This window comes from Lemur catta, chromosome 3, assembly GCF_020740605.2.
Source record: "Lemur catta isolate mLemCat1 chromosome 3, mLemCat1.pri, whole genome shotgun sequence".
NCBI classification, from domain to species: domain Eukaryota; kingdom Metazoa; phylum Chordata; class Mammalia; order Primates; family Lemuridae; genus Lemur; species Lemur catta.
In genome coordinates, this window is record NC_059130.1 from 103,512,217 (window position 1) to 103,535,240 (window position 23,024).

A 23,024-nucleotide genomic window follows, 5' to 3' on the forward strand; every position below is an offset into this window, starting at 1 on the left:
CCCAGCTACCTGGGAGGCTGAGGCAGAAGGATCTCTTGAGCCCAGGAGTTCGAGGTTGCTGTGAGCTAGGCTGATACTATGGTACTCTAGCCCAGGTGACAGAGTGAGACTCTGTCTCAACAAAAACAAATGAGACAACCGAGCACCCCTCCTTACCACTCCTCACCCCTTCATAAAAAGAAAAGACAAGAAAAGAAAACTACAGACCAATATTCCTCATAAACATAGACACAAAAATCCTTAACATATTAGCAAATCAAATATATAAAAGGATAATACCAAATGAGGTTTATCCCAGGAATGCAGATGTTTAACAATTGAAAATCAATCAGTACAATTTCCATTAACAGAATAAACAAGGGAAAAAAAGGTTATCCCAACAGATGCAGAAAGGACATTTGAAAAATTCAACACTCATGATAAAAACTCTAGTAAAATAGAAATAGAAGGGAACTTCCTCAGCTGCTAAAGTTCATCTACAAAAAGTCAACAGCTAACATCATACTTAATTGTGAAAGATCAAAGCTTTCCTCCCTAAAGTACAGAACAGGGCAAAGATTTGCTCTCTCACTACTTCTATTCAACATTGTCCTGGAAATCTTAGTCAGTGCAATAAGAGATGAAAAAGAAATAAAAGGCAGAAAGAGTAGAAAGGAAGAAGAAAAACTATAATTGCAGAGACAGCGTCCTTCTCTGTTGCCCAGTCTGGGGTGCAGAGCTGATCATTTGCAGCTCACTGCAACCCTGAACTCCTGGGCTCAAGCAATCCTCCCATCTCTGCCTCCCAAAGCACTGGGATTACAAGTGTGAGCCACCCTGCCCAGCCAGGAAAACTGTGATACACACAATGATATGAATGAATCTCAAAAGCTTAAGGCTCAACGAAATGAAGCCTAACACAAAAGAGTACATACTGTGTGATTCCAGTTAAATGAAATTCTAGAATAGGCAAAACTAATCTATAATCACATAAAGGAAATTAATAGTTGCCAGGGTCTGGGAATGAGACATGGAAGTTTAATACAAAATGGCATAAGAAAAAAAAAAAGGCATGAGGGATATTTCAGGTGATGTAAATGTTCTATATCTTATTTATGGTGATCGTTACATATGAATATATGTGAAAACTCTTTGAATTGTACACTTAAAATGGGTGCATCTTATTGTACGTAAATTTGACCTTAATGAAGCCAATTAAGTAAACCTAGAAACAAAAGAATTTAGTAAGATATTCAGTTTATTTTATGTGAATTTCAGTTTGAGGTTCAAAAAAAGAAAGAAAGAAAAAAAGATATTCAGTCTATGATAAGACTAATAAACAAAAATAGCTAGCAAGCAGATACAATGGAAGATCCCTTTTACAAAAATAACTGAAGTTAAATACTTTAACCTCCAATTGCTCCCATCTCACTTAGAAAGAAATCTAAAGTCTTTACCCTGGTCTACGCCAGGTCTCCAAAAGATCTACCCCCCCACCTTTAACCTCGCTGGTTTTGACACTTCCCAACTACCAAATTCACTCCCAGTGTCTCCTGTGTCTGGAACACTCCTCGCCCAGGAATGAAGGATCTGCACATAACCTGCTCCCCAACCTTACGCAAGTCTTTGCTTACATGTCACTTCATCAGGGGTGACAACCCCATCTTTAGTATGGGAAGTTTTAGTTGATCACTCTAGCTCAATAGCTATTGTCACAGAAACTGCATCAAATGAGGCCTAGCTTAGGAAACAGGAAAGCACTGAAGGAAAATGTGATAGTTGTCTTCCAACACTGACAGACAGTTATGTAGGAGAACTAGAATTATTCTCTTAGTAGTTCTAGTAAACTAATCCTCTAGACTGTCACTAGAATCTAAACTCCAAAAGGGCTCAGTCTCTATTTTGTTCACTTCAGCATCCCTAGGACACGGCACAATGTCTGATACACAGGTGCTCAATCAATGTTTGCTGAATGAATAAATATTCACCGTGGTTCTGAAAAGCAAAATGGACCAAACAGGACTAAAGGGAGACAGATTTGAGCTCATAAAGAACAGCTTTTTAAAAATAAGAACTTAAGGCTGGGCAGTGGCTCACACCTGTAATCCTAGCTCTCTGGGAAGCCGAGGCAAGTGGATCATTTGAGGTCAGGAGTTCGAGACCAGCCTGAGCAAGAGCGAGACCCCCCGTCTCTACTAAAAATAGAAAGAAATTATCTGGCTAACAAAAAATATATATATAGAAAAAATTAGCCGGGCATGGTGGCACATGCCTGTAGGCCCAGCTACTCGGGAGGCTGAGGCAGTTAGGATCACTTAAGCCCAGGAGTTTGAGGTTGCTGTGAGCTAGACTGACGCCAGGCCATGATGTACAATGCATTTCTTAATGTGTGGGTTTTGGTAAAAAAAAATTGTTAAGAAACACTGGGTTAAACTGTTCAACAGCAGAATTAGCCCCCATGCAAAGCAGCAAGTTCTATGTTGCTGCTGTAGCAGAGGCAGAATGTCATTGATTGAGGGTGACTGCATGTGGTGGGAGGTCAGATTGTACGATTTCTGAGGATTGTTTCAACTTCAACACTTTCAAACTATTTTGTTGTAGTCAAATGATATACTACATATGTTCATGTTTCTTATGATGGTATCCTGAAATAAACTGTTATAAAATGCCAGTATATGTCTTTGGGTTTTTTTAAAGACACTCTCAAAGTGACAGAAACTGTTGATTCCATTGTGTGTATTAATTGTTTTAGGTATATTTTGCTGTTGAACATGTGTACTTATAATATTTAGTATTTTCTGGATGTGGAGAGATTAGAGATAGAGAAATGAATCCCTTTTCCTAAAGAGGAATAGGTCAAAGGCTAGTTAGAGGTAGAGAATTTGTCAGATATATCTGGAAAAGAGCAGATAGAAAGGAAGTTTCATTCTGCTTCTGAGTAATTCTGTCAAAAACAGGCAATTTGCCTCAATTACCCAGACATCTGTGTTACATCTCCACTTAGCTAATAGAGCCCCAGACTTAAAGTGGCCAAAGAGAATAATGATTGCATCACAGCTTATAAAATAAAAATTCTAACATATCCATCATACTAGAAAAGCAGCGAAAAGCTTGGCACTGGGATGGAGTAAAAACAGTAAAATACCATTTCTCTAGAATTCTTAGGAATGAATTATTATGGTGGCACTATTTTCTAGGGAATAGGAACTATTCAAAGCAGTAAAATCTGTGACCCTAGGGCGAAGAAGTCATAGAAATCTGGTGTTTCCTTTTCTGAGTGCTGTCACTTCTCGCCATTCAAATACTGCGATGTCCTCAGGACCAGTGAGAGTGTGCAGCTTGCTCACTGTGCCCACGGTTTCAAATTAGCAATTGCAAAACTGAGATAAAACGACCTTGCTGGCGTGTCAGCATCGATTTTGCATAATGTGAAAATATGGCATTGGTATTAATAACACCACTTTAATAGGAAGTGAGATGTGGTCACCATCCTCTTTTATGCTTTGTCTCAGAGGTCATTCCACCTGAGAGAGCGCCAGGTTCCATGACTGGGCTTCCTCAGCCCTTCTGGCTTAAGTCTGTCCAGGTAAAATGATTAGGGAAGAAGGCCCTGTCTGAATTAAATTATCCTTAGGTAAAAAGGGTCAGTCCTAGGAAAATGGATCTGGAGGGCAAAAAAAGGAGAGAAGCAGAGGGTTTGTAATCCTGGTAGGATGGAGGTGGTCAGGCTGCAAGGGAAAAGCTGGGAGCCAGGTCTAGAAACTTTCCCTCATTGACCCCTTTCCTCTCTTAACCCTGCCCACTTCTTGTTTTTCTTAAGATCTCCCCACCCCCAACCTCATTTTAAAAAGATTCCATCAGGGGCCTCTGCCAATAGATGATCTGGCTCTAGGAGAAATGCAAACAACTAATAATCCTAAAAAAAGAGATCCAATCTTATAAGCAACATTGAAATTAAGAATTAAAACAAGAAGGTACCTTGTAAGGATGTTAAAGAATGATGCAGTCAGTATACCTGCTTTAAAATTGTACCCTTATTTGATATAAAACCTAAGTGCAGTACATAACTCTCTGGACATGTCTCAAAACATAAATGATTTACATTTTAGAATACCAAAATGACAGTTTATATTGAAAAATACTTCACTACTTAAAAATAGATCAGGATTCTAGGATATTGGAATACTAGAATATCAAAACCAGTATTGCAATTACTATTCCAAACACTATATACTAAAAACTCCACATTATTTGTGTCCAACATAGCCATTAGCATATACTCAAATGCCTATTAGATAGTTCCACTTGGATTCATTCGTTTAATTAACATTTATTAGCACATATGTGACATAGGAGGCTCTGGGAATACTGACATGATCTCAGTCTAATAAGGGGAGATATAAAAAGTTAAACAAGTTGGCACAACATTCTGGATGCTATGGCAGAAGTATTTATGGGACACAAAGAAGGGAAGGGGTCAGGGAAGGTGTGGTTTGATGTGTCCCACAAAAAAATATGCTGAAGTCCTAAACCCCAGCACCTATACATGTGACCTTATTTGGAAACAGGGTCTTTGCAGATGTAGTCAAGTTAAGGTAAGGTCATACTGCATTAGGGTGGGCCCTATATCCAATGACTGGTGTTGTTATAAGGAGGTAGAGATTTGGAGATATGAGGACACAGAGAAGACACACACAGAAGGAAGACTGCCATGTGAAGACAGAACCAGAGGTTGGAGGGATGAAGCTACAAAGGAAGGAAAGCCAAGGACTGCTGGCACCCACGAGAAGCTAGGAAGAGGCAAGGATGGAATCTTCGAAAGGAGAAAGGCTCTGTCAACACCTTGATTCCAGACTTCTAGCCTCCAGAACTGTGAGAGAGCAAACTTACAGTCTTTCATAGGTGAGGTGATGCTAGAGTAGAAGCTTGAAAGGTGAGTAGGTTTTCACTGGGAGAAAAAGAGGAAAAGCATTCTAGGCAGAGGAAATAGTTTGAGCCAAGGCAGACTATATTCACAAAATAGGAAGTGTGGTGTTCAATGTGGCTAGAACACAGGGTGCAAAAGGGATGGTGGGAGATGAGGTGAGGCTCCTTATTTGCGCTGTTGAAGAGATTGGATTTGACCCAATAAGCATGGAGGGGGCCATTAAAGGGTTTTATGCAGAGGAGGTGGTTTGGTATTTGATCAGCCTAAAGGGGAGTACAAATATCAGCAGGAGGCAGTCGTAATCTAAACAAAAATGGTGGAGGTAAGAACTGAGGTAGTTGTAGGTGGTTGTAGTAGGGTATTTTCTGTTGCTTATAAGAATACCTGAAACTGGGTCATTTACAAAGAAAAGAAATTCATGTCTTACAGTTAAGGAGCTTGACAAGTCCCAGGTCAAGGAGCCACATCTGGGGAGGGCCTTCTTGCTGTGGGGACTGTCTGCAGGGTCACGAGGTGGTGCAGGGCATCACATGTCAGGGGGAGGGGCTGACGTGCTAGCTCACATTTCTCTTCCTCTTCCATTAAGCCACCAGTTCCTCTCCCATGATCACCCATTAATCCATTAATGGATTAATCCACTCATGAGGACAGAGCCCTCATGACCCAATCACTTCTTAATGGCCCCTCCTCTCAATTGGGGCCATTAAGGGGGATTCAGTTTCAGTATGAGTTTTGGGGGGGCACTCAAACCATAGCAGTGCGGCCGGGAGCGGTGGCTCACGCCTGTAATCCTGGCACTCTGGGAGGCCGAGGCGAGTGGATCCCTTGAGGTCAGGAGTTCGAGACCAGCCTGAGCAAGAGCGAGACCCTGTCTCTACTAAAAATAGAAAGAAATTATCTGGCCAACTAAAAATATATATAGAAAAAATTAGCCGGGCATGGTGGCGCATGCCTGTAGTCCCAGCTACTTGGGTGGCTGAGGCAGTAGGATCGCTCAAGCCCAGGAGTTTGAGGTTGCTGTGAGCTAGGCTGACGCCACGGCACTCGTTCTAGCCTGGGCAACAAAGTGAGACTCTGTCTCCAAAAAAAAAAAAAAAAATCAAAACAAACAAACAAAAAAAACCATAGCAGTGGCTATGGAAAGTAGACAGGGTGAGGCAAGGGGGCAGAATCAGCAGGGCTTGGAAGCTGCATGAACAACAGTGGATGAGCATATGCGCTATGCGATCAGGCAGAAGGAGCTAAAGTCCGGCTCCACTGTGGTTTGTGTACCCATTTCCTCACCTGTAGACAAGAGTGGAGCACCCACTTCGTGGAATTGTAACAACTCAAAGAGACATTGCAAATGTCAAGAACTCAGCAAGTACCTGGCTCATTATAACTGTTCAATAATATATGAGCTGCAGTTATTATTATTGTCATCATCATTATTATCAATTACCAATTAGATGCAGAAGACAACCTCAAATTCAGTGTGTTCCAAACTTATTACTGCTGCCTTTTCTTAATCCCTGAAATTAAATCCTTCATCTTTAATCTCCTTTCTTAGAGATTAGTACCACCATCCCCTCCAGGGTCTAACCCAGGAAGCAGGAGCCACCCAGCCCAAACCTCTCCCTTTTCAGCCTCCACAGCTACATCCCGCTGACTCAGAGACTAATGACTGACTAAGTAAATGAACAGAACATGTTGACAGTTTCCTCATAATTTGTTTTCACTCTCTTCCACTCTCAGGATATTTTCCCACTTCCTGATGTTTGATAAATATTTACTTCTATTTTTGCGCGCGCGCGCGCGTGTGTGTGTGTGTGTGTGTGTGTGTGTGTGTGTTTACTGCTTACCTCTTCTAGAATTTATTTGGTATACTGTGTGATTGAAGGATCTAAATTTTTCCCTAAATAGCTAACTACTATGGAAAAGGAGGAGGGAGGGGTGAGAAAGAAGACAAAGGAGAAAATGGCCAGCTGGCTAGGTGCTAAGAGGGGTAGCATTTATGAATACATTGGTCCTCATGGTTCAGGGTTTGACTCTCAGAAACTCATCAGAAACTGATTTTGTTCTACAGAGAGATGATAAGCTTCTTAGGGGCTAGTGCCTTCCTGCTCCCCTCCCTATTCCCTTATCCTCTGCCTTTAATCAAACTCACAGAGTTTGTACATAGGTGTAGATATATATCAGATATATGTGTATGTGGTGTGTCAGATACACACACATACCATATGTATGTGAGAGACAGGATACCATTTTATAAATTATGATGAAAATATAAACATCAAAAAGACAGACTTTTTTTCCCACTGACCAGTATATTCTCCTTTCACTATGAGGAAGTGGTATGGAAAATAAATTATCAAAATGTTTCTCAGCATGAAGTCAGTATAAAGATGTCTGGATCTGCACTCAGGAAATCTAGGCTGAAGATTAAGATTTGGGAATCATCAATGGAGAGTGGAATTCAAAAGATTTTTAAGGTCAGGGGCAGTGGCTCACGTCTGTAATCCTAGCACTCTGGGAGGCCAAGGCAGGAGAATCACTTGAGCTCAGGAGTTTGAGACCAGCCTGATCAAGAGCAAGACTCCGTTTCTACAAAAAATAGAAAAATCAGCCAGGTGTGGTGGTGCACGCTTGTAGTCCAGCTACTTGGGGGTCTGAGGCAGGAGGATCACTCGAGCCTAGGAGTTTGAGGTTGCAATAAGCTATCATCACACCATGGCACTCTAGCCCAGGCAACAAAGTTAGACTCTGTCTCAAAATTTTTTTTTAAACTTATGATAAGAGTTTGCTGAAATGGCATTATCATACATTGCTAGTAAGGGTATAAGTTGGTATAAATCTAGAAATCATTTCAGTAGTCTCATTAAAGAGCTATAAAAATGTTTTTATCCTTGGTCTAATACTTCCAATTCTAGGAATCTATTTTAAGAAAATAGCCAGAGGTGTGGTCAGAGCATGTTCACTACAGTGTAATTTGTAACGTCAAAAGTTGGGGAAAATTTCAATATTTATTGAGCATATACTATGAGATACTGGTCTAAGTACCTTAAGTAAGTCATTTAGTTTTCACAAAGTACATATTAACACTATCCCCACAGTGATGAGACGGTTATGTACATTTACATTTAGCACTATTTGCCCTAGAATTCAATGAAGAAGCAAAAGTTCAGAAAGTAAATTTATCTGCAGATACTCAGCTAGCAGGTGGTAAAGCCAAGATTTGAACCCAGGCAGTTTAACTCCAAAATGTACACTCTTAACCACTCTAAAACAACTGAGATAGACAAAAAAATTTAAATAAATTATAATTCATTCAACAGAAAATTATTCAGCCTTTTAAAATCATGTCTTTGAATAATATTTAATAATAAAAATATAATATAATGTTTAGAAAGGAAAGGATACAAAAACTTATATTATCAGCCCTATTTTATTAAAGATACGCACACACACACACACACACACACACACACACATACAAATTACTGGAAAGACATACAATAAAATGTTAACAGTGATTATCTCTGGGTAGTGGAAATTTATATTTTTTTCTTTATATTTTTCTATATTTTCCAAAATGATCATATGTCATTTTTAAAAGGATTTAAAGTAGTTTTTCAAAAATAAAACATATACATAGCATGATATTTAAAAATAGAAATTACAAATTTTAAATGGTGATGAGATGGTTTTTGTACATTTATATTTAGCACTATTTGCCCTGGAATCCAAGGCAAAACAAACACCAAACAAAAACTCCAGGGAAACACAAACAATTTATATAGCTCTCATATCATTTCTCCAATAGAGACAAGCATTTTCTAGCACTAACTTCTAGGGGGAATTTGTCATGTGATTTCTGATATAAGGATATTAAAAGTCATCACTGAGAATATTTGGACTAATATAACTTCCTAATTGGTTTCCCTGTGTTTCATCTTTCTTCCTTCCCTTTCATCCTTGAATTTATAGGGTTCAAGGAGGAGAAAACACTCTATTGATATGGAAAGAGGGCTATGATACATAATTAAGTTTAAAAAAAAAGCAAAGTATAGAGAAATATACATAATACAAGGAAAAAAATAAGCAGAAACTCTGGAAGAATTAATAAGAAACCTAGAACAGTGGTTGCCAACTCGGGGAGGGGTGGGGTCTGGGAGACAGTAGACAAGGCTGGGAGAGAGACTTCACGCTGTTACCTTTGAATATTTCTTGAGCTTTGAATCATATAAATATATTCAGAAATATACTTTAACTTTATCAAACAAGTGAGTGAAATATGAACTATCAGCCTCACATTTAGCCAGATCTAGGCTGCAATTCAACATTAAAATATCTTGGGAGCTCCCAGAGGGATGAAATTGTGCCTTTCCTTAAGATTCGTACACTACAGCTGACAAGTTGACTTTCTATTATGAAAAGTCAAGAGGTTGTATATTTATTAGGAGAGGGAGCAAGAGAAGGAGATGGAGGGAGAGAACCAAGCTACTTCCTGGTGAATCGCTCTTCTCTTGGAATTGTCAGTCTGGTTAACGGCTTGAACGTGTGATAATGGCAGGAATTGAAAGGCAGAAACAGAGGTAAAAGACTTGAATGGGAAATAAATCCATGGACTTTAATGGCTGTAGGCTGTGTAAGGCTAGAGAGCTATAAAGAGACAACAGTGCTTTCTAAAGCCTAGGTGTTTAGTGGTATCACCAGCAGAAACTGGGAAGTCCAGAGGAAGACCTGGTTTAGAGGGAAAGCAATGACTTCAGTTTTAAGTATGTCGCGTTTTAGGTGAATGGAAAATCAGGCAGAGATGGCTAGAAGGCCACTGGCGATGCTGATCTGAAGTTTAGATTTGAAGACAGAAGTGTAGGAAACATCTATCTGCAAACAGTGGTTAGGCTGTCAGCAGGGACAAAGGAGCTCAGTGGAAACAGGGCTGACAAGAGAACCTAGAGGGCTGCCCCTGACTATGGAGCAGGGTGGGGAAGAGAAGCCAGTGCTGCATACAGAGAATGACAGGGAGCATTAGGAGAGCCTTGTGACATATTAGCCAAGGGCAAAGTTTCAAGAAAGATGCAGGCCAGGCGAGGTGGCTCACGCCTGTAATCCTAGCACTCTGGGAGGCTGAGGCAGAAGGATCGCTCGAGGTCAGGAGTTTGAGACCAGCCTGACCAAGAGCGAGACCCCGTCTCTACTAAAAATAGAAAGAAATGATTTGGACAGCTAAAATATATATAGAAAAAAAATTAGCCGGGCATGGTGGCACATGCCTGTAGTCCCAGCTACTCGGGAGGCTGAGGCAGAAGGATTGCTTAAGCCCAGGAGTTTGAGGTTGCTGTGAGCTAGGCTGACGCCACGGCACTCTAGCCAGAGCAAAAGAGCGAGACTCTGTCTCAAAAAAAAAAAACCCTTAGGTACATAAGAGCAAAAAAAAAAAGAAAGATGCAGTGAAAGGGGTTAAAGGGCCAAGAGGCAATAATAATAGCATCAATATGCATTGTTTCATTTGATCCTCACAAATAACAACCTACCAGGTAGGTAGTATTATTATGCCCATTTTGCAGAAAAGGGCATTAACCCAGAGAGTGACTCCAAAACTGCACGATGCAACGTTGGGACATCAGAATTCTGATGTCAGTTCTATCACTAAGTTAGCTATATGTCCATGCGCAAATAACTTTACCTTTCTAGGCTTAATTTCCTTCTCTGCAAATTGAAAGTATCTGTCTAGATAATCTCCAGTTCTTAGTAATATGAGTTTTTGATTAAGGTAGAATGGGAGATATATAAATAAAAGATGCAAGAAATTAAAAATTTCACCCACATGCAGGCTATGCTACACTTCTTTTTTTTTTTTTCTTTTTTTTGAGACAGGGTCTCACTCTGTCACCCTGGGTAGAGTGCAGTGGCATCATCATAGCTCACTGCAACCTCACACTCCTGAGCTCAAGTGATCCTCCCGCCCTGGCCTCCCAGAGTGCTAGGATTACAGGTGTGAGCCACCTCACTGGCCCAATATCCTACACTTCTTTAAGAGATTAGTCAAAATAAAGATGTCACTGAAAACAATTTAGCAATCAGTGAACAGGGAGACTTGGCCACAAAGAAGAGAATGCTGAACATTTTATAGAATAAATTTTCAAGCAAAAAATCCATTCTCTGACATACTAAACCTACAATTACAAAATTCTTTTAACCTATGTATTTAAGTGAGACATAATATTAAAATTTTCATACCTGGAAATTTATGAATGCTGCTTTTGAAACCCTGTTAATTGTATGAAGTAAAAAAGGGAAGATTTCAAGTCAAACACTGTCTGTGTATAGACGATTGTCCTGTAGAGAAAGAAAATAGATATTTATAACATTTTTGTAATAAGAGAGACACATTCACTAAGGTACAGAATAAGTACTTATTTAAATAAATTATATGGGAGCATCTATCAGGTATCATTTTTAGCATGTAAAAGTAGATAGCTGGCCACAGTGGCCTGCACCTGTAGTCCCAGATACTCAAGAGGCTGAGAATGGAGGAACACTTGAGGCCAGGAGTTCAAGGCTGCAGTAAGCTATGATCGCACGTGTGAATAGCCACGGCTCTCCAACCTGGGCAATATAGTGAGACCCTGTCTCTAAAAAAATAAAATAATATAAAGAAAAAAAAATAGATAATCTGGCACAGATTATTAGTGAATAGAAAAACCATTTGGCTTCAAATTGTCTTGGAACTCTTTTTAAATATATATAGATAGATAGATAGATAGATATACACATACACACACACATAGACACATACATATATAATTAACTTTTTAACCTCAATCTTAATTCTTTTTTTTGTCTTTTGATACAGGTTCTCACTCTGTTGCCCAGGCTAGAGTGCAATGGCATCATCATAGCTCACTGCAACCTCAAATTCCTGGGCTCAAGCAATCCTCCAGCCTCAGCCTCCCAAGTAGCTGGGACTACAGCATGCACCACGATGCCTGGCTAATTTTTCTGTTTAGTAGAAACAGAATCTCGCTCTTGCTCAGTCTGGTCTCAAACTCCTGACCTCACGTGATCCTCCCACCTGGCCTCCCAGGGTGCTAGGATTACATGCATGAGCCACCTCGCCCTGCCCAGGCTGTTTTACAGCTTAGTTTCCGCATGTAAAATGGGACGCACCAATGAGATGTTCCTATGCAAGAGCTGCGAAGTAAAGATGAGGCAGGAACCATCTTTCTGCTGTTTCGGCTGTTAACGCCGGCATGCGCATTTATGGGAACATTTTTTTCCAAAGCAGCATTCCAGTGTCCAGAGCTTCATGATTATCAAAAGACAAGTGTGGTAGAGAGAGCAGTCACTGTTTGGTAGTACCGAGGGGCAGTTGAGGGGTAGGAGTTTCTTGACCCTTGAATTGCAGCTAGCAATGTCACCGGAGGCCTCCTCAGTCCCTCCCTGGGGGCCCTGTTGGGCAGTCTTGTTCTGAGAATAACTTCTGATAGCCCAGCCTGGAGCCCACTCCCCCTTGCCCTTCCAATGCTTTTGTAAGCACCCAATTCCCTTTAGTAAACCCTTTTCTGCTTAATTAAAGTGGTTTCTTTTTCCTGCACCTAGATCCAGATGATATATTAATAAATCATTTGCCTCAATATTTGAGTAGAAGGGGAGAGTAGTCTGTCCATGAGCAGCAGTGCTAATCAGTGTGCTCTGGGTACAAGCTCTGGAATCAGACAGCCTAGGTGCAAATTCCGGCTCTTCCACACATGGAAAGTTAGTCCTTTGTGCCTTAGCTTCTTGATCTCTAAAATGGGACAGTAGCCCAGGTGCAGTGGCTCATGCCTGTAATCCTAGCACTCTGGGAGGCCAAGGCTGGTGGATCACTTGAGGTCAGGGGTTCGAGACCAGCCTGAGCAAGAGTGAGATTCCATCTCTAACAAAAGTAGAAAAATTAGCTGGGTGTGGTGGCACGTAGCTGTAGTCCCAACTACTTGGGAGGCTGAGGCAGGAGGATCACTTGAGCCCAGGAGTTGGAGGTTGCTGTGAGCTAGGCTGACGCCATGGCACTCCAGACTGGGCAACAGAGTGAGACTCTGTCTCAAAAATAAAATAAAATAAAATAAAATAAAATAAAATAGGGATAGTAATATCTATAGTTTAAACAGTTGTGGAACAGAGTAAATGTTCTTACAACAGTGCCTGGATTACAACAAGCCCTTGATAAATGTTAGCTATTATTATTAACTATCTAAACCATTTTAAACACTGCTTTTACTGAATAGAAAATGTAAACATCTTACAATTTCATTACCACACATCTTCTTGTGGCCTACAGAATGCTAACTTATACAAAGGTGGATATGGAAAAAATTTTGACTGGTTCCATCATATTTGTGTACCCAGAGGGAGAGAGCAATCACTTCAAAACTACATGTGTACCAGAGAATAGAAAACCTCTACTCTAATTAGTCAATTGTAGACCTCACCCTAAGGAAGAATTATTCTTTAGAAACAATTTTTGTGATTTTTCCATTCAAATATTGCCTCATTAATTACACTCTATGAACCAGGATGTATATTATTAAATTAAGAAAATGTTATTACAGAAAAGATTTCATGAGAATGGGATCTATACTCCACAATATTTGCAATCTAAAAGTTTAAAACTTTAGTGTTTGGACTTAGAATATTATTCTAATGTATACATTAAGAAGGTCTTACTCCAGGCATGATGGCTCACACCTGTAATCCAAACACTTTAGGAAGTCAAGGTGGGAGGATGGCTTGAGACCAGGAGTTCAAGATCAGCCTGGACATTATATCGAGAACTCATCTCTACAAAATATTTAAAAAATTAGCGCCTGTAGTTCCAGCTACTTAGGAAGCTGAGATAGGAGGATTGCTTGAGCCCAGGAGTTCGAGGCTCCAGAGAGCTATGATTGCACCACTGCACTCCAGCCTGAGTGACAGAGGGAGACCCTGTCTCTAAAAAACAAAAGAAAGAAAAAATATTCTATTATTATGAGAGGGACAGATATTCAAACTGAAAGATAAAATGCATTCATTCAAGAGAAATTTATCGAGCAACTGCTATGTGTCAGATGATATGTGGCCTTGGGAACACAAAGATGAACGACACATCAAAGGTCAATGCTCTCAAGCAGCTCAGTGTCTATCAGGAAAGAGTCAGAGAAAGAGGAAAGGCAGAAAGAAGAGAGAGAGACTTTTGAACAAAGTTACTATACAATGAAGAAAATACTCATAATAGAAAGGAACTGTAAAACCAAGGAAGCAAATGATTAGGTGTGGGAGTCTCCAGAAAGGTTTCCCAAAGGCTCAACAGGAAAGGTTCCCAAAAGATTCAACATTTGAGTTGGGTGTTGAAGGATGAATAGAAGTTCATCCATGAAAAGAGGGCAAAGAGCTTTCTAGACAGAGCCCCAGGTGCAAAGGCACAAACAGCATGACCTCTTCAAGGATGATAGGAAGTTTGCTATGGCTAGAGGCTTAGGGCCGGTGGAGAAACTAGAAAAGTATGTAAGAGCTAGATCTTGAAGTTTCTCCATTTTTGTAAGTTCTGGAGCACTTTTGGAGGATTTTTAAAAGAAGAATGAGGCTGTGCAAGGTGGCTCATGTCATAATCCCTGCACTTTGGGAGGCTGAGGCGGGAGGATCACCTGAGCCCAGGAGTTCAAGATCAACCTGGGCAACATAGTGAAACTCCTTCTCTACAAAAAATTTTAAACATTAGTCAGGCACAGGGGTGCATGCCTGTAGTTACTAGCTACTTGGGAGGCTGAGGCAGGAGGATCACTTGAGCCCAAGAGTTCCAGGCTGCAGTGAGCTGTGATAGTGCCACTGCATTCCAGAATGGGTGACAGAGCAAGATCCTGCTCTATTTAAAAACAAAAAAAGAAAAAGAAGAATGACAGGATTATAGGTCTACCAATGACTAGCTTTGTAACTTAATCGAGTTAACTTTAAGCATTAGCGTTTTGTAAAATGAGGTTATTGGCTGTTAAGAGGCTTTAAGGAAGTCTGTTAAGAAGATTAAATAAGATAATAGCTAAAATAAATAAGATTAAATAAGGCAAACAGCAATAAGCACATTAAGAGATATTTAGCGTCATTAGTCATCGAGGACATGCAAATCATGAGACACCCCTTCATACCCACTAGGATGGTTACTAACAATTTTTTAAAAACAAAAATAACATCCAGTACTATGTTGAGTAGAAGTAAATATTTAAAAAAACAAAAATAACAGAAAGATATACAACTATTATGTACCCATAATAATTAAAAATTAAAAAATAAATTAAAAAAAATAGGTGTGAGCCAGAGTATGGAGAAATTAGAACCTTCATATACTGTCGGTGGGAATGTGAAATGGTTCAGCCACTTCGGAAAACAGTCTGGCAGTTCCTCAAATGATGAAAAATAGTTACCCAGCAATTCCACTCCTGCATGTCCAAAAGAAATTAACATGTATGTCTATACAGAAACTTATACATGAATGTTTATAGTAGCATATTATAACACAAAAAAATGTGGAAACAACCCAAATGTCCATCAATGGACTAACAGATAAACAAAATGTAGCATATCCATACAATGGAATGTAATTCAGCCATAAAAAGAATGAAGTACTGATAACAGTCATGGGCTGTATAACATTTTGGTCAATGATGAACCATATATACCATGGTGGTCCCATAAGATTATAATACTGTATTTTTACTGTATCTTTTCTATGACTATATAGAGTTAGACACAAATATTTACTATAGTGTTACAAATGCCTAGAGTATTCAGTACAGTAACACGCAGTACAGGTTTGTAGCCTAGGAGCAACAGGCTATCCCATATAGCCCAGGTGTGTAGTAGGCTATGCCATCTAGATTTGTGTAAGTGCACTCTATGATATTCGTACAACAAAATTGCCTAACAACACATTTCTCAGAATGTATCCCCTTGTCAAGTGATGCATGACTGTACCTGCTACATGAATGAACCTTGAAAAACCTCATGCTAGGTGAAAGAGGCCAGTCATAAAAGACCATCTATTTTATGATTTTATTTATATGAAATGTCCAAAATGGGTAGTTCCATAAAGACAGAAAGTGGATTAGTGGTTATCAGGAGCTAAGGAGACATGAAAATGGGGAGTAACTATCAATGGGTATGAGGTTTCTTCATGAAGTGATGAAAATGTTCTAGAATTAGAGGCTGGTGATGATTGCACAACTTTGTGAATATACCAAAAAACTCCGATTTGTACAATTTCAAAGGGTAAATTTTATGGTATGTGAGTTATATCTCAAACTAAATAAATAAATATGTAATATTTGGATATTTACTAGGCAGTGTTAAGCACTTTACACTAATTACCTTGTTTCAGTCCTCACAATAACCTTACGAGGTAAGTACTGCTGGGATCCCCATTGTATACAAAAACTGAGGCCCAGAAAAATGAATAGGAAATCTACTCCAAGATTGCAGAATGAGCAAGTGAACAGAGATTGGAATTCAGGCAGACTGACTCTAAAGCCAGCATGCCTAAGTCTTGCAAGCTCCTGCCCTCCATTTGTATGCAAAATATCTAACACAATGCCTGGCCTGAGGCTAGTGCTCAATAAATATTAGAGGGCTGGCCCTGTGGCTCATGCCTGTAATCCTAGCACTCTGAGGCCGAGGCGGGAGAATCTCTTGAGGTCAAGAGTTCGAGACCCCATCTCTACTAAAAATAGAAAGAAATTATATGGACAACTAAAAATATACAGAAAAAATTAGCCGGGCATGGTGGTACATACCTGTAGTCTCAGCTACTCGGGAGGCTGAGGCAGAAGGATCACTTGAGCCTAGGAGTTTGAGGTTGCTGTGAGCTAGGCTGATGCCACGGCACTCTAGCCTGGGTAACAGAGTGAGACTCTATCTCAAAAAAAATAATAAAATTAAATTAAATTAAAATAAATAAATAAATATTAGGTATTATGGATATGATGATCCAATTTGCATCCCCAAAAGAAAACCTGAGACAATATGGGGGAAGGGAAATGGTGGAAGAGGCAGGGACCAGGGAGACTGATTGATTAAAGGTTTAATGCAATTGTCAAACAAGAAATGGTGAGGAACTTGACTAAGACAATGGCAGTAAAGGTGGTTTTTTTTTGGGGGGGGAGCAAAAACCAGGAACTTTCTTAAGAAAACAGGAATTGTCCTATACACTGGGGTCAGTTACAACTTGATAACATTTAAATCTACAGGACTTTAACATAACTTGCATTCATAATAGTACTCTTGAGTCAAGAAAGGTTTAAGTTATTTTCAGAATATGTGATTAAGTCATGGAAACCGGTAATACATTTTAGATTCTCTTCTTTCATAAGAGTGACTTTATACGCTGAAACAGCAAGTTAGACTCATTTATGTGGGACATCCAAAATTCAAATGGGAACATTTTAAATATCTATAAGAGTTAAATACCTATAACAGTCCTAAGAATATGACAGAATTTAAGATTTCCATCAAGTTCAATGATCTTTAAAAAGGGGCTGGAAAAGGCAATTACATATTTTAGGAACCATTAAGTTCGAAGGTCTTTGGAATAGAAGGAAAAAACCCACATTTCTAAGAGTAGACTGAAGATTAGGTATTGAGTATAACTTGAATTAAGGTTGTGGTCAAGAAACCCATCTCTTTAAAGAGTGATGGTCATTAATCTAGAATTAGAGTTCCATCAGGGTCACCAAAACAAATCTCATTAGTCTCCTTAGCAAAAATCCCTGGGTCATAAAGAACTTCAGCTAGCTGGACTGGTAATTATATTCTTTGGTGGATAAATATCTTTTAGCTCTGGGAAGATTTAGAATTAAGTACAGATGATCCTTGACTGATGATGGGGCTACATCCCAATAAACCCACTGTTAAGTTGAAAGTATTATAAGTCAAAAGTGCATTCATTTACTATCCCATTAAATCTATCATAAAGTCAAAAAATCTAAGGCAGGCTATCATAAGTTGGGGACTGTCTGTACTAGAAACATTTAAGAGCTATGGTTTGAATGTTTGTGTCCTCTCCAAAATTCATGTTGAAACTTAATCTCCAGTGCAACAGTATTAACGAATGGGGAGTTTATGAGGTGAGTAGGCCATGAGGGCTCTGCGCTCATGGATGGGATTAGTGCCCCCATAAAAGGACCTGAGGGAGTGAGTTAGTTGGCCCCTTTTGCCCTTCTATCCCTTGCACAATGTTCATCCCCTTCAGAGGATCCAGCAAAAAGGAACCATCTTGGAAGCAAAGAACAGCCCTAACCAGACACGGAATGACCTGGAATTCCCAGCCTCCAGAACTGTGAGAAATAAATCTGTGATCTTTACAAAGTACCCAGTTTCGGGTATTTTGTTATAGCAGCACAAATGGACTAAGACAGGAAAGATTTAGAATTAAGTACAAAAACGTTTAAGAGAGTCAAAACCCTAGTTGGGAAAGCCTCATTGAGATGATGGCACTTTAGTAAAGTCCAAAGCAAGTAAGAGTGAGAGTCATGCGGTGTCTGGGCCAAGAGTATTCTAGGCAAATGGAACAGCAAATGCAAAGGCCCTGAGGTGGAGCAGGCAAAGAGGTGTTGCAGGCACATCAAGGACGGATGGGAGTAATGGGGGACAGAGTCAGAAAGGGAAGGCACATTATAAGGAAAGTAGGACACGGTGAGACCAGATTTTGTAAGGCCACATAGACTATTATGGGGCCTTTGCTTTTAATCTGTGTAAGATGGGAGCTGCCTGAAGATGGGGAGCTACTGACCAATTTTGAGCAGAGAAGTGACAAAAACTTCCCTCAAGGGATTTGAAACACATCAAATCCTTTACATTTATTAACATATCATTGTGTCCCTGAATGGGTTAAGCCTATTAAACAGAAATTCTGTTTTTGTCTAAAAATAAAATTTATGTGATATAGGATGAATCAAGTATTACTCTATCTCACAGTTTTTGCTGGACCCAGATCATTATCAAGGCAAAGCTGGTGATTTCTGGGCTATGAGATGAGGTCTGGCTGATTGGCCTCTTTCGTGGGGTCAGAAATTTACATGGCCACCTCCCTGGAGGAAGCCCCCATCATGATGTCTCCTGCTGAAACCTTACAGCACATACGCCCATTTGGCCAAGGGGCCCAGGCGAGATTCTCACTTCCCAATTACCACTTGTGTGGCCAGGGAGGTTCTCAGGGTTCTCAGGAATAGACATCTGATCCCTGGCTATGAGTGAGGGGAACAGTCCACACCTGAGGCCTGGAGGAAATAAGACTGGACAGGTAGCTTGCTTAAGATTTTGGACACTTCGCTGAAAAAGGTCGGTTAAGGTTCTTGGAGCAGGGGAGTGTTGTGTCCGACTGGACCTTCTGGAGACCCGGTTAGGAGCTAATGCAGAGCAGGAACGGAGGGCATGCGCTGTCACCTCTGGCCTAGAGGGGAGAGTCCGGGTTTAATATGTGTACCCTCATCTGCAAAGTGGAATAACCATCAGCCTGACTGGGAGGCTGTTGTATGTGAAATGAAGTGACATAATTCATATAGGTGAAAACACTTCAATTACTAAATAAAGTTCTGCAAATATAAACGTTTATTAAGAATAGAGGTGGCACTGACGTGTGTAGTTAGAAACCCAGTAAGTGTGAATCTACCGCTTCCAAACGCGTCTTGGAACCATGCGGAGTATGGCCACTGGCACAATCCACAATAAATAAGCGCGTTTGAAGGGGAAGGGAACAAACCGCTAACTTGCAAAAGAGGCAGTCTGCACAGGTAGAAGATGAGTATGTATGGCTCCATCACGAGACAAATAGTTGGAGCTCAAATATTTGTTAGGCGTAGTGAGTCTGCCTTCGGTTCTGAGCCCAGATGTGTCGCATCGTGATGTAGAAGCAAGGATGGCGGACGTACCGAGAAACTCGTTCTACTGCCCCGGGAGCCACCCTTCCGAGGCAGCGCCCGCCCCGCCCCGCGCGCCCCACTGGGCGGCCGCCCGTCACTCCGCCGCGCAGCCCGAGCCGCCGGCCCTCCGGAGTCCGCGGCGCCCGACGGCTGCAGACACGCCCGGCGCCGCCGCCGCCAGGAGGCTCCGCGCGCCTTCCCGCCTTTCCCCGGGCCGCGACTGCGCCGGGCAGGGCCGGGCCGGGCGGCGAGGCGGGCGCGGGCGCGGGCGGCGACGGCGCGGCCATTGTCCCGCAGCCCCTCCCGGGCGCACGGGAGGGGCCGGCCCCGCGCGCGGGGAGGGGCGCCGGGAGCCGGTGCCCCGCCGCCGCCCGCCGCTCCCCGCGGGCCGCCCCGAGGCTGTGGCCGGCGCCGCCGCTGCAGCCCGCGCCTCCTTTGTGACCGTCTCCAGCCCCTCGGGAGCCGGCGCGTCGCCGCCGCCGCTGCGCCCCGGGCTGCAAATGGCGCCCGCTCGCCACGGCGCCTCCCGCCGCTCTCCCGGCCCGGGGACGTCTGGGGGCGGCGCGCCCGGGGCCCGCATCCCCACGCCGCCGCCGCCGCCGCCGCCCGGGCGGTCGGAGCCCTCGGCGCCTCCGCCCGCAGCCAGGCTCACAGGCCGGTCCCCGGTAGCCCCGACGCCCCGCCCGCCCTCCGCCAGCGCCGCGCGCAGCCACTTACCGCGGGCCGAGGGACGATTTCTGGTTCTCGGCAGGGGAAGGACCCCCTTTCGAGGCCGTTCCTTTGCGCCCTAAAACAAGTAGCCCCAACGTGAGAGAAACAAAAGGTATTTGCTGACGTGGGCGTTGGACAGAAACGCCCGAGGGCTGGGGACACAATTAAAGGGGCAATGCACAGATTTCAGGCACCAACCAGCAGCTTCGCCCACTCCCCCTGCCCTTGCCCACACCCGCCGCACCCTCCAGAGGCACTGGGGTGCCCAGATTCTCTAGCAGTAGATTGCGGATCATTTTTTAGCCAGGAGCTTAAATTTAAAATTGTACTTTACGTTGGGAAAGGCGCCTCCGGAGGGCAGAAGGGCTGGATTTCTAGGATCTGGGAAATTTGGTTTAGGAAAGAGGGAGGGACTTAGGCGTGCCACAATTACTGTATAAGTACATGTGACATTATTGTACTTAAGTTCAGCAACGTCAAATGTAAGAGATTTCCACAGAATTTTCCCCTTTATTGAAGCAGTTGTTTTAGTCGGGGATAACCTTTCCTAAACCTCTACAGGTCAGAAGCATTTCATTTGAAGAGGAAGACCTGGAGAGGCTGAGATAAGAACATAATTCTTAGTTAAGTCCGGAGATTAGTAAAATTAGTAAAAACATCAGGTTTTGTGTTTTCAAATACAAAAGTTCGTTGTACATCAAGCCTTTCTTCTGACATACTTACATTTCTAGTATTTACAGTGCAAATATCAGGTTATACGTTTGCTAAAATAGTAAATCACTGAATTTTCATTGTTACTACAGAAGCATTAATTCTATAAACTAAATTAACTTTCTAGTTCTTTATGCTAGGGTCAGGTAATGAGTACAGTATTATAGTAAAACCGGGGGAAAAAGACTCAAACTTTCAAACCATGCATTTAGTTTTTTAATGGCTTCTTTTCCTGTGTCATAATTTGTCATACTGAACAAAGTTTTATTACTTTGGTTTCACCAATAATTAGCTAGAATTTTGAGGATCATCTCTATGAGAAGGATACAAGACATTCACAACCATCTCTTAATGTCACTTCTGAATTATTGCAGAGGTGCTTGCTATTTAGTTGCATTTTCCTCACATTCTTAACAGGTAAGTGGGAACATGTTGAAAAGCATTAGGTGTTAGGAGTGTTGGATGTACTCAAGCTACTCTGCTAGCACCCCCATTGAGGATTCCCCCAAGAAAGACCTGGACATTGTTAGAGCAAACGGTTTTATTTTAGCTGTAGTTAATTAAAACATGCAAAACAGTTCCATAAACGTGTTCCTCAAGTGAGCACATCAGATTGGGTGATAAACTCTTTGTTGCAAGGAAGAAGTAATGGGAGTTTTTTCCCTCACAGTCACCCTTCTCGCTTTGGGAGTTCATGCTTCTCTGAGCTGTGCTCCGCCACTAACATGTACTTCTCTTAAGCTCTGTTGTTTTTCCCCAGACCTATTCAGTTCAAATTCTTAAGGGAGATAATTCATTCCAATTTTAACAGATATTTATTCAGCACCTACTATGGGTAAGGTTTTTGGTCTAGGCTCATGGAATGCAGTGGTGAGCAAAAAATTTACTTGGTCCCTGCTTTTATGGGATTTGCCGTCTAGTGAGAGAGAGAGATGGCGATCAAATAAATGTATAATTTAAAAATTGGATAAGTCTGAAGGAAAAGTACATGGTACAATGAGAAGATAGATGAAATAAGGACTTGTCTTATGAGGGAGGGAGGTTGTTTAGGAAAAACTTCCCTGAGGAAGTTATCTTGATTGGAAATCTGGAGTACGAATTGCTAGGCAAAGGCGTGAGCAGTCAGGCGCATTCCAGATAGAAGGAGCAAAATGTACAAAAGTGCTTGGTGGAAGGGATCTTAGCACAAAAGTGTGATGAGGCTGGAGTGCAGAGTGAGAGAGTCAAGAGATGAGGTGGGAGAAGGAAGCAGGGGTCAGACCACCAGGGCCTGGTGGGGCCATATGGAGAACCTTGGAAACCATTAATGTGTTTTAAGCTGGGTGGGGTGCGTGTGTGACATAATGAGGTAAGCATTTTGAGGAGATGACTGTATGGAAGATAAATTAGAGGGAGAGAAGAGTGGATTACAAGGGTCCAGCTAAGAGATGACGGAATTTTGAACTACAGAGGAGGTAGAGGAAGCAGATGGAAGAGGGGAGATCAAGTAAAGTAGAGAGAGAAATATTAGAGATAATAGGTTGACTGTAGCCGGGCACGGTGGCTTATGCCTGTAATCCTAACACTCTGGGAAGCCCAGGCAAGAAGATCACTTGAATTCAGGGGTTTGAGACAAGCCTGAGCAAGAACGAGACTCCGTCTCTACAAAAAAATAGAAAAATTAGCTGGACACAATAACACACACCTATAGTCCCAGCTACAGGCTGGTCCTCTTTTAGTCTTTTCACTCTCAGTGAATGGAACCACCATCTCTCCAGTTCCAAATGACTGGGTGTTGTTTTTGACTCTTCTCC

At 41.7% G+C, this 23,024-nt stretch overlaps 1 protein-coding gene across 2 annotated transcripts in view; it reads right to left on the minus strand.

Annotated features, from left to right (window-relative positions):
- Nucleotides 1-20,917, minus strand: part of ZBTB8A (zinc finger and BTB domain containing 8A) — a 49,375-nt gene extending 28,458 nt beyond the window's left edge. The window contains exons 1-2 of one of the 2 annotated variants that reach the window (XM_045548381.1): nt 20,527-20,917; nt 11,129-11,227 (exon numbers count right to left, since the gene is read on the minus strand). The gene's annotated coding sequence lies outside the window, so the exon portion shown is untranslated. Of the gene's footprint in view, nt 1-11,128; nt 11,228-16,686; nt 16,729-20,526 lie in introns of those variants that run through there. The other variant, XM_045548380.1, reaches the window with a different exon arrangement.
- Nucleotides 20,918-23,024: the final 2,107 nt, after the last annotated feature.